Here is a 12,145-nt window from a genome sequence, read left to right as displayed (position 1 = left end):
GGATATGGAGGGAATGTACTTCAACATAATAAAGCCCGTGTATGACAAACCCACAGCTAACATCAGACTCAATGGTGAAAAGCTGAAAGCTTTTCTTCTAAGATCAGGGACAAGTAAGTATGTCCACTCTTACCACTTTCATTCATATAGTGCTGGAAGTCCTAGTCAGAACAATTTGGTAAGAAAACAGAAATACAAGGCACCCAAATACGAATGGAAGAATTAAATCTGTCTCTATTTGCAGATGGCATAATATTATACATAGAAAACATTAAAGACTCCGCCAAAACACGGCTGGAATAAACAAATAACTTCAGTTGAGTCACAGGATACAAAATCAATATACAAAAGTCAGCTGCATTTTATACACTAATAATGAACTATCAGAGAGTAAAATTAAGAATCACACTTATAATTGCACCAAAATAATAAGATACCTAGGAAAAATAAACCACCAAGAAGGTGAAGGATCTTATGCTGAAAACTGTAAGAAATTGATGAAAGAAACTGAAGAGGTTTCCACAAAAATTGGAAAGATATTCCATGCTCAGGGATTGGAGGAATTCATAGTGTTAAAATGTCCATACTACTCAAAGCATTCTACAGATTCAGTTGCAATCCCTACCCAAATTCCAATGGCAATTTTCACAGACATAGAATAAAAAAATCTTAAAATTTGTATGGAACCACACACACATTAAAAAAAACCCAAATAGCAAAAGCAATCTTGAGAAAGAATTTTTGAGAAAGAGAGAGAGAGAGAAGGAGACAGAGACAGAGACAGAACATGAACGGGGGAGGGGCAGAGAGAGAGGGAGACACAGAATCCGAAGCAGGCTCCAGGCTCCGAGCTGTCAGCACAGAGCCCGACGCGGGGCTCAAACTCACAAACCGTGAGATCGTAACCTGAGCCGAAGTCGGAGGCTTCACCGACTGAACCACCCAGGTGCCCCAAAAGCATATGTTTTAGGTGAATGTGTTCAGCTATCTTTTAATTCCATCAGATCAATGGAATAGAATAGACGGCCCAGAAACAAACCCATGGATGTACGGTCGGTTAATTTATGGCAACAGAGCCAAAAATACATAATAGGGAAAGGACAGCCACTTCAATAATTGTTGGGAAAACTGGACAGCCATATTCAAAAGAATGAAACTGGAGCCCTATCTCACACCATACACAAAAATCAACTCAAAATGGATTAAGGACTAAAACGTAGGATCAAAAGCCATAAACCTCCTAGAGAAGAGAAAACATAGTGGGTAATGTCTTTGACATCAGTCTTGGCAAAGTAAAAAGCTTCTGCACAGTCACGAAAACTATCAACAAAATGAAAAGGCCACCTAAGGAATGGGAAGAAATATTTATAAATCACATATCGGATAAAAGGTTAATATCCAAAATACATAAAGAACTCATACAACTCAAAAAACAAACAGTATAAAAAAATTATAGAACTTGCCAATAAACAAAAGTGAAAAGCAGACTAACATCTCAGGAGAATAAGGGGCAGAGGCTTTAAACAGATATTTTATATAAAAGAAAATAGAGGGGCGCCTGGGTGGCTCAGTCGGTTCAGGGTCCGACTTCGGCTCAGCTCGTGATCTCACGGTTGGTGAGCTGGTTGGTGAGTTCGAGCCCCGCTTTGGGCTCGTTGCTGTCAGCACAGAGACAGCTTCTAATCCTCTGCCCTCCTCTCTCGCTGCCCTTTCCTCCACTCAGAAATAAAAATAAACATGAAAAAAAAGATTCTCTCTCTCTCGCCCTCTGCCTCTCCACCCCATTTGCTTGTGCTGTCTCTCTCTCTCTCTCTCTCTCTCTCAAAAAAAAAATAAATAAATAAATAAATAAATAAACAAACAAATAAATAAATAATAATAATAAAAAAAAGAAAATAGAAATGACCAAAGTCAGTACTCAGACTTTATTAGCAATCAGGGAATCTGGTCAATCCTGAATTCTACTCCCTCTACTACTGCCTTTCATGTAGTGATCATAACAGGAGAGGAAATGTGAGTTCATTAGTTACAGTGAGCTGAATTGTATGCCTTCCAAAAGATACGCCAATATCCTAATCCCCAAAACCTTTCAATATTACCTTACATGGGAAAATATCGGGTTGATTTAAATGTCTTGAGAAGAGAAGTTTATCTTGGATTATTGGGATGGACCCTAAGTGCAGTCACAGGTGTCCTTATAAGAGAGGGGTAGAGGGACTTTCGACACACGCAGAGAGAAAAAAGCAATGCGAACACGGAATCCGAAATTAGGCTCGTGCAATCAACAAGCCAAGAAATACCAAGCAATGCTGACGGTCACCAGATCCCAGAAGAGACATGGAATGGATTCTCCCTTAGAGCCAGAGGGACTATGGCTCTTCCGACACCATGACTTTAGATTTCTGGTTTCCAGAACTGGGAGATAATTGATTTTTGATTTCTGTTGTTTTAAGCTACCAAGTCTGTGGCCATTTGTGACGACGGTCCTAGGAAATGAATACACTAATATTTGCTTATCTAATCTGGCCAATAGAAAGGATGGGCAGGTGCTCTGATGGTCCTTAAATGCAACACAATTGGTTTCTGCTTTCCTCAATACCACCCATCTAAAAACAATTGTTTCCCCTCAGTTTGAAAAAAAAAAATAAAGATTGATAATATCCAGTATTAGCAAAATATGAGTCAAAGTTCCATCTCATACACTCCTCATTAGAAGAGTACACTCTTATTAGTACAGTCTTTTAGAATAATTGTCAATGACTATTCAATTTTTTTTAAGTTTATTTATTTATTTTGAGAGAGAGAGCATGTACACAAGCTGGGCAGGGGGACAGAGAGAGAGAGAGAGAGAGAGAGAGAGAGAGAAAGAGAGAGAGAATCCCAGGCAGGCTCGGCACTGACAGAGTAGAGCCTGACTTGGGGTTCGAGGTCAGGAACTGTGAGACAATGACCTGAGCTGAAATCAAGAGTCCCGACTGAGCCACTCAGGTGCCCAATGCCTATTTAATTTTAAAGCTTACACAGGGGGGCGCCTGAGTGGCTCAGTCAGTTAAGCATCCAACTTTAGCTCAAGTCATGATCTCAGCTCAAGTCACGGTCTCAGGGTTCCCGAGTTTGAGCCCCGCATCGGGCTCTGTCCTGACAGCTCAGAGCCTGGAGCCTGCTTCGGATTCTGTGCCTTCCTCTCTCTCTGCCCCTCTCCCCCGCCCGTCTCTCTCAAAAATAAATAAACATTAAAAAAAATTTAAATAAAAAAACAAAGCCTGCACAGCAATTCTACCTCTAAGTCTATTCTGAATAATATTTTCACTCTTCACTGCGAGGCACAAGAATTCATTGCAGTATTGAGGAAAAGGAAAAGATATATTCACTTATATGTCCCAGAATGGAAAATAGGTAAATCAAATCTGGTTTAGCATATTAAGTGCTGGTTAAAAAAGAAAGCAATCGATTTATATAACTGACATGGAATGCTTTATATCATGCATACTTTTATTGGAAAAAGATCAGAGCATAGGATGTATAGGCTAATAAATATAATTATGAAAGGAAAGACCTTAAGTCCTTCTGCAACACCACTGTTCCCACCGTAGTCCAATCTACCACCTTCTGTGTCCTTACCATTGGGCGTCTCTCAGCCTCTCGGGGACTTGATTTACATTTTCTATCACAGGCATTTGGCCCAATAACCAATAAACCTCTGGTACTTCTCAACTCATCTTGGTGTCGGTGTCTCAGTGGAGCAAGACTAACACCGTTATCTAACGCGGCTTCCTTCAGTCAGTATTTCCTCTTTTTGTTTATTTTCTTCAGAGTGTTAATGTAACCAGAGATGATGGATAACTTGTGTACTCATTGCCCTCCCATTACACCATGAGCTCCATGAAGACCTTATTTGTTCTGATTCATCCTGTGTCCCCAGATTGGTGCGTGGCACTAATTAGGTACTCAGTAGATAACTGTTGAACCAATTGATCTATTCATCAATCATGGGGTGAACAAAGAAAAGGTGAAACTACAAAATCGTGCTAGGGGTATTAAAAAGAGGTGGGGCGCCTGGGTGGCTCAGTCGGTTAAGCATCCGACTTGGACTCAGGTCACGATCTCGGCAGTTCGTGGGTTCGAGCCCCTTGTCGGGCACTCTGCTGAGAGCTCAGAGCCTGGAGCCTGCTTTGGATTCTGTGTGTCCCTCTCTCTCTGCCCCTCCCCTGCTCTCTCTCTCTCTCTTTCTGCCAAAAATAAAAAATAAACGTTAAAAAATTTACAAAAATAAGAAGAGTTAGCAATGCTTAAGTTTACCTATAGTGAGGAGAGTAAGATTGGGGAACAGTTTAGAAGAAGAAATTTCAAATTTTCTTCTGTGTATTTCTAAAATTCAGCAAATTTGTGTTTTCCTCACTTAATTTATAATTTCAAAGAAATTAAGATAAACTAGGTAAAAATTAAAAGATGAATCACTCATATCAGTGGAAGAAAAAGAATTCAAACCAAGTGCCAGTAGAAATCAAAATAATTCATTATTACATTCACTTTATGATAATCTTAATGAGATTTTAAAACTTATTATACATTGTAGTATCCCTTTATTTAATGAATATAAGATAATCTTCATACTTGCTTCATAATCCCATAATATAAAGGGAGAATGGGTAATGATTAGAATATGTGAGAAAAGGATGCTTCCAGAGTCACTGCATGACAAGGCACAAAATAGTGTCTAGCGTTCTCTAATCCTCATTTGTGATCTTATGATGATTAAGGAAAAGCTGCCCAAAAGAATTAATAATAGATTTTAGGAAAGGCATGTTGTCAGGTAAGCACAAGGACGTCATTTTAGACATATGAGACCTCAAAGTATTAGCTGAGATTATACAACTTCAGCAAACCAATAAGGCAGGTGTAGGAAAGCGGTGTCTGTTATAACGAACTCAGTGCTTTTCAATGCCTACGATGTGTCGGGTGTTGAGGTAGCAAATTTGGATAATAAAGTCACAGTTCTTAAGCTCCTATGACTTATTAGTTTAATGGAGAAGTCTGGTGTGCAGATGCATAAACGTCTTTTTTCAATGTTTATTTATTTTTGAGAGACAGAGAGAGACAGAGGGTGAGCAGGGGAGGGGAGAGAGAGAGGGAGACACAGAATCCAAAACAGGCTCCAGGCTCCGAGCTGTCCGCACAGAGCCCGATGCGGGGTTCGAACTCACAGACCGCGAGATCGTGACCTGAGCCGTAGTCGGAGGCTTAACCGACTGAGCCACCCCGGTGCCCCGAGGTGCATAAATATCTTATGATGTGCACTATCAACAAATGTGGTGGCAGCGTGGACCAAGGACAGTGGTGGTAGAAAGGAAAAGTACCACCTGCATTCTGTGTGTTAAGGATGCTGGAGAACAAAGTGGAAGGAGCTCAAAGCCGGAGAATGAGGCTGAGGCAAGACATGGAGAGGCTTTGGACAATATGCTAAGTAATTTGGACTTCTTCTCAGGGGACAGAAATAGTCTTTATCATCACTTTGGACAATAAGTGTTATGTAGGAGAGTAAAATCAGATTTGTATTTCAAAAAAAGATTACTGATGGCAGTGTAGAGAATAGATTGTAAGAATATGGGTACTTGAAGACCATTTTTGAGCCTGTTGCACTCATGATGACGAGTGACTAAAATGGCATGGTTATTAGGGAAATGAAACATTGGGGGTAGATTTCAAAGATATTTACTAGAATAGATATGAGTATTTGACAGGTCGGATATGAACGGAGATGGTCAATGCAAAGATGAATTAGAGGACTGATCTAGAAGTTTAGGCTATCTCCCTAATTTCTTAGTTTGATTTTTGCTGCCATTAACAAACAAAAAGACAAAAATGAAACTCAAAAGTGAGCAGAGTTGAAAGTGGGGTAGGGATAGATTTAATACTGGACTTCTGAGTTTGAAGTGCAAATGTAATATACAGGTAGAAGCGTGTGACAGGCATTTGGGTTTGTAGAAATGAAGCTCAAATCAAAGATGTGGAGAAAACAGAGAAGGAGGCAAACCATAAGAGACTCTTAAATACAGAGAACAAACTGGGGGTTGCTGGCGGGTGTGGGGGAGGGGGGATGGGCTAAATAGGTGATTGACATTAAAGAGGGCACTTGTTGGGATGAGCACTGGATGTCATATGTAAGTGATGGATCACTAAATTCTACTCCTGAAACCAATACTACACTGTATGTTAACTAACTTGAATTTAAATAAATTAATTAAAAAAATAAAGATGTGGACAAGACATCTACTCTGGAGAATGACAGTTGAAATCACAGGCTTTCTACCACATTTTCCAAAATTTCTCCTGTCACCATTCATGGCTAAATTAAAAATCCGTATTAGACCAGTTATTTTTAATGCTGTGCTTACATTGTAATCAGCTGGGGAGCTTTCTTATTTGTTATTTATCTTTTATTTTCTTTTATTTTTTTATCTATTCTCAAGTTAGTTAACCTACTGTGTCGTTTTGGTTTCAGGAGCAGAACCCAGTGTTTCATCACTTACATATGACACCCAGTGTTCATCCCAACAGGTGCCCTCTTTAATGCCCATCACCCATTTTCCCCACCCCTGTCAACCTTCAGTTTGTTCTCTGTATTTAAGACTCTCTTTTGGTTTGCCTCCCTCTCTGTTTTTATCTTCTTTTTCCTTCCCTTCTCCTACGGTCATCTGTCCAGTTTCTCAAATTCCACCTCTGAGTGACATCATATGATGCTTATCTTTCTCTGACTTATCTCGCTTAGCGTAACACATGCTCGTTCCATCCCTGTTGTTGCAAATGGAAAGATTCCATTCTCTTTCATCGCCAAGTAGTATTCCATTGTATATATATGCATCTTCATAATCCATTCATCAGTTGATGGACATTGAGCTCTTTCCATACTTTGGCTATTGCTGATAGCGCTGCTATAAACATGGGGGCGCATGTGTCCCTTCGAATCAGCATTTTTGTATCCTGTGGATAAATTCCCAGTAGTGCTATTGCTGGGCCGCAGGGTAGTTCTAGTTTTAACTTTTTGAGGAACCTCCATACTGTTTTCCAGAATGGCTGCACCAGTTTGCATTCCCACCAGCAGTGCAGAAGAGACCCTCTTTCTCCTCATCCTCGCCAATATCTGTTGTTGCCTGAGTTGTTAATTTTAGCCACTCTGACCGGTGTGAGGTGGTATCTCATTGTGGTTTTGATGTGTATTTCCTCATCTGGGAGTTTTTTTAAAAAACACTACCGTAGATCGATTAATTCGGAATCTCTATGGGTGAAACTTAGGTAGTGATACCTCTTTTTAGGAGGCCAATGCCTTATCCATTAGGCTACTGGGGCGTGATACCTCTTTTTAATACCCCCAGCAAGATTTTGGCTTCTTATTAGTTTATTCCTAGTGATTGGCATTTTATGTTATTTACGTAGGCTTTACATTTTATTTCCCAGTTTTTTGTTGCTATTATGTAAAAACACAGTCAGTTTTGTATTAATTATGGTTCTAGTCGTGTTGTTGTTGTTCTTCTAGTGGATTCCTTAGCACTCGGACATAAATAACTGCGCCTTCTTTTGTTAACTACCACTTATTCTTAATGCATGATCCTTGCCATATTTTGAAGTATTTGATTTGTTAATATTTCATGAAGGATTTTATATCAGTGCACATATGGGATATTCTTTACTTGTTATGTGCTCATCAGGTTTTACAATCAGGTTACGTTGGTCTCATAAAATGAGTTACAAAGTTTTCCCTCCTCTTTTATTTTCTGAGAGCTTTTGCATAAACCTGATATTAATTTTTTTCCTTAAACAGTTGATGGGAGTCAAGAGTGAAGCCTTCCGGGCCAAAAGTTTTCATCGCGGAAATCTTTTTTATTTCGAATTCAATTTCTTTATGGGATACACTGTAATGTCCATTTTTTATTGTTGTGTTTTGTTAAATTGTGTCTTTTGAGGAAATTGTGTATTTCTTGGAATCTGTTGAATTATTATCATAGAGTACTTGGACATAGTTCCGTATATTTGGCCCATAAGAAAATAAGTGGAAAGAAATTATAAAAATCTCTGACTCATAGCATAGCGGGCGGTATGAACTTTATGCTCACTGATCAGTTCTCCTCCCCCTCCAAGTCCCATGGGGGTGATGTGGAGTGAGCCTAGATGGATACCGAGCACCTAACTTCATAGAAAAATGAGAGATTCATGAAGAATCATCTCCCAATATTTGCTTCTTCATTGTTGTTACTACCTGTGTTTTTTCCCATTGTCTTTCTTCTACATTCTTCGTAATTGTTCATAAATCTGACAAAGATTTTCAAGGCACGGTGGTTCATTTTCTGCCTCCTTAATGATTGCTCTTACTTTCATTATTGTGTTACAGTGACTTTTTGTTTGAGTCTTGTTTTTTTTTTTTTTTTCTTTCTTGCACTTTCAAGGATGGACGCATAAATCCCTACTTTTAAACCATCCTTATTCTCTGATGCGTGCATTTAAAGATAAGATTATCGGGGAGCTTGGGTGGCTCAGTCGGTAAAGTGTCTGACTTTGGCTCAGGTCATGACCTTGAGGTTCGTGGGTTCGAGCTCCGTGTGGAGCTCTGTGCTGACAGCCCAGAGCCTGGAGCCTGCTTCGGATTCTGTGTCTCCATTGCTCTCTGCCCCTCCCCTGCTTGGACTCTGTCTCTCTCTCTCTCTCAAAAATAAATAAAACATTACAATTTTTTTAAAAAATAACAACAAATTAAGATAAAACTACCTTATTGCCACTTTACCTGCCTCCCACAGTTTTTGATATGTTCTGGTTTCATTATTATTTCATTATTATTCAGTTCTAGGTAGTTCCCAACTTCCATCAGAATTTCACATTTGACCTTTATTTAGAAATGTATTTCTGAATTTCCAAATATTTAGTAATTTCCTAGATAGCTTACTGTTAATCATTTCTAATTTAGTTATGTTGTGGCCAGGGAATATATTATCTCTGAGGTAGATCATTTGCAATACAGCGAGACATGTTTTATCGCCTAACGTAAGACCTATGTTGATGAACGCTCGTGAGCACTAACAAAGGATATATATTTCTGTAGCTATTGGGTGTATATTGTATTGTATGAATGTCATTTAGATCATGTTTGTTGAGAGTATTGTTCAAATAAGCTCTATTATTACCGAATTTTTGGCTATTTGTTCCATCAGTTTCTAAGACGGGGTTGTGGAAGTTTCCAAGCATGATTGTTGATTTTTCTGTTGGTCACTTTCCTTCAGACTATTTCAGTTTATTGTGTCTGAAGCTCTGTTGTTAGGTGCCTACGCATTTATGGTAGGCACTTCCACATTTATCACTAGTAATACACCTGGAATTAATTCTACGTTATCTGATATTACATAGCCACACAGGTTTTCTTATGCTTAGTGTCTGCATGCATTTTATCACCCCTCTATGTTACTTTCAGAATTTCTGTGACTTTTTATATGATCAGTATTTTTTTTAAATAAACAGCATAGAGTTGGGTCTTGCCTTTTTATCCTGTCTGACAATCACCTCCTGGTAAGTGGACTGTTTATATTTACTGTAATTATTGGTTAGAACATGCCTCGGTGGTTGTCTCATCTGTTCTTTTTTAAATTATGTTCCTTCTTTCCCCAGTTCCTTTGGATTGACGTAATATTCTTAGTACTCAATCTTATTGCTCCTGGTGGTGACTTTTTAGGTCTAAGATATTTTCAACAGTTACTCTAAAAATTAGAATATGTATCTTTAATTTACCTTCATCTATCTTCAAGTACCAGACATAAACATTTTTACCAGACGAAAAATCTTCAAACAATTTAATTTAATATATCCATTTTTTTCATAGATTTTGTTCTATATATGTTATATACCCACAACACATTGTTGGTTTTGATTTTCAATATTAATAATCGTGTCAGTAATTCACATGCATGTATACACATACTGTTGCACGTGCAAGGCAGTTTGTTGGGAAGCAGCCTCTTAGATGAAGATTCCCATTAAGAAATTTTATTGGGGATATTCTCCATATTAATAACTGTAGACGAGAAGGAAATAGGATTTGGCCGAGAAGTTGGGATACAAAGCTATCTCAACAAAGGCCTTCGCCTATCCCACTGGGGGCTGTCAAACTGGGATGAACCTTCAAATTGGTCCTGTGATGCAGCAAGGGAACTAAGATATATTCTCATACTGACACCGATAATTGGATGCACGGTTCCCAGAAAGAAGCTGTGATCTTGGAAAGAGTTAGTTATCGCCAATAAGGGCCATTTTTGATGAGGGCTGAAAGCTGAAGGCTATCAGTCAAGAGAACTCTGAGTAACTTGAAACTCATTGATCTTGGTTGGATCTGTGGGCTGTTTTGTCGATCATGAAAAATTCCTAGTCGTCCCTTCAATTGTTTTTTTCTTCCTCCATTCTTACTCTCTTTCCTTTGTCCAGCTGCCATTACGTGCATGCTAGACCATTTGGCATTGCCAACATCTTTCAGATGTCCCAGTCAGGCATTTTGTTTTCTTTCTCTTTGTTTCAGTTTGGCTATATTTCTGTTGACTATCTTCGAAGTCCCTGACCATTTATTCCACCAGGTCTGTTCTTCTATTAAGCCTGCTGAATGAATTTTCAATTCCAATGCTTTCTTCTTCATTTCAGTGCTTCCACGTAATCGTTTTATACATTTTGCGTTCTTCTGTGTACATTGCACCTCTATTCAAACATGTAGGTTACCTTTTCTCTAGACTCTTCCACACTATTGATCATACCTATCTTAAAATCTTTCTCTGTTAATTCCTGTATCTTGGTGAATATTTGTCGCCTACGATCGATTGATTTCCCTCTTTATTATGAGTCATGTATTCCCACTTCTGTACATTTTTCATATTATTTTGATTGGATGGCAGGTACTCTTTGTAAAACAACAGTAGACACTGGACTATATTATACTAACCCTGAGAAAAGGGCACACGTCTTCCTGTGCGAGACAATAAGGTAGCGGTTTGAGTCCGTCTAAGCTGTGACGGAGCTGGGTCTGGGATTTGTTGCAAATTCAGTTCTCCACGGAATTAAAATATTTTGAGGATTTTATGACTTCATCTTCAGTATTGCTTGGGCATTACTGTTTGCTTTAATCCCAGCTTCCTGCTTTCGGAAATGCAGGCACATATACCTTGTTTTTAAGCTCATTTCACCATCTTTACAAGACAATCAGGAGTTCTGTTTTATCTTCATATCCACCTTGGCTCTCTGTGCCTTAGGAGAGCTTTCCACTCTGCTTCTCCGACACCAGCCTTCTGCGGACCATTAGTGCTGTACTCAGCAAGACCCCCATTGGCCTTGATTGGAGTCTCTCTCAGTCCTCTTAACCTTATGTCTAGCTCTCAGCATGCTGCACCCATGCATTCAAGGAAGGCCCCATGGAAAACTTAGGCAGGTAAGTGGAAATCGGTTTTGTGATCACAGCTCCTCTGGATTCTTATCTCTTGCTCAAAGCCACAGCCAGCTAGCCATTAAACATTTGTTAAGATTGGCCAGTGTCTCCTTTACCCCAACTGTCGTGAATTTCCTCCTCTTCGTATAGTGCCACCAAAGTTATGAGCGTGGCAGTCACACACACATCTGTCCTCTCCTAGGAAAGGGTTGCCCTTTATTGGAAATTAGCGCTTTTAGTTTATTTGTTAGCTCTCTGTGTGATACACACACACACACACACACACACAGAAAGAGAAAGAGAGAGAGCCAGGGAGAGAGAGTGTATTCCATTCTTTCTCTTTGTCGGGCTACCAGTGGGGGTGGTCTCATAAATTTCTACATCGAACCTGGACATAGAAGTCAGGTTATTACTTACTATTAAATATGTCCTCACAGTATGTATTTTCTTTATCAATACCCCGACTTAATATTGTATTATAAATTCTCAATCACATTTATAATTTCCGTTTAGATTTAAATTTTTCTAAGATGCATTGTTTACCACCACTTTTCTTTCCTTTTTTGTTTTCTTTCCAGTATCATATGTTTAAAATACTTGCATGTCTCGGGTGCCTGGGTAGCTCAGTTGGTTAAGGTCTGACTCGTGACTTCGGCTCAGGTCATGATCTCACGGCTCATGAGTTCGAGCCCGCATTAG

The sequence above is a fragment of the Panthera tigris genome, chromosome X, assembly GCF_018350195.1.
Source record: "Panthera tigris isolate Pti1 chromosome X, P.tigris_Pti1_mat1.1, whole genome shotgun sequence".
NCBI lineage: Eukaryota > Metazoa > Chordata > Mammalia > Carnivora > Felidae > Panthera > Panthera tigris.
This window is presented reverse-complemented; position numbering follows the sequence as displayed.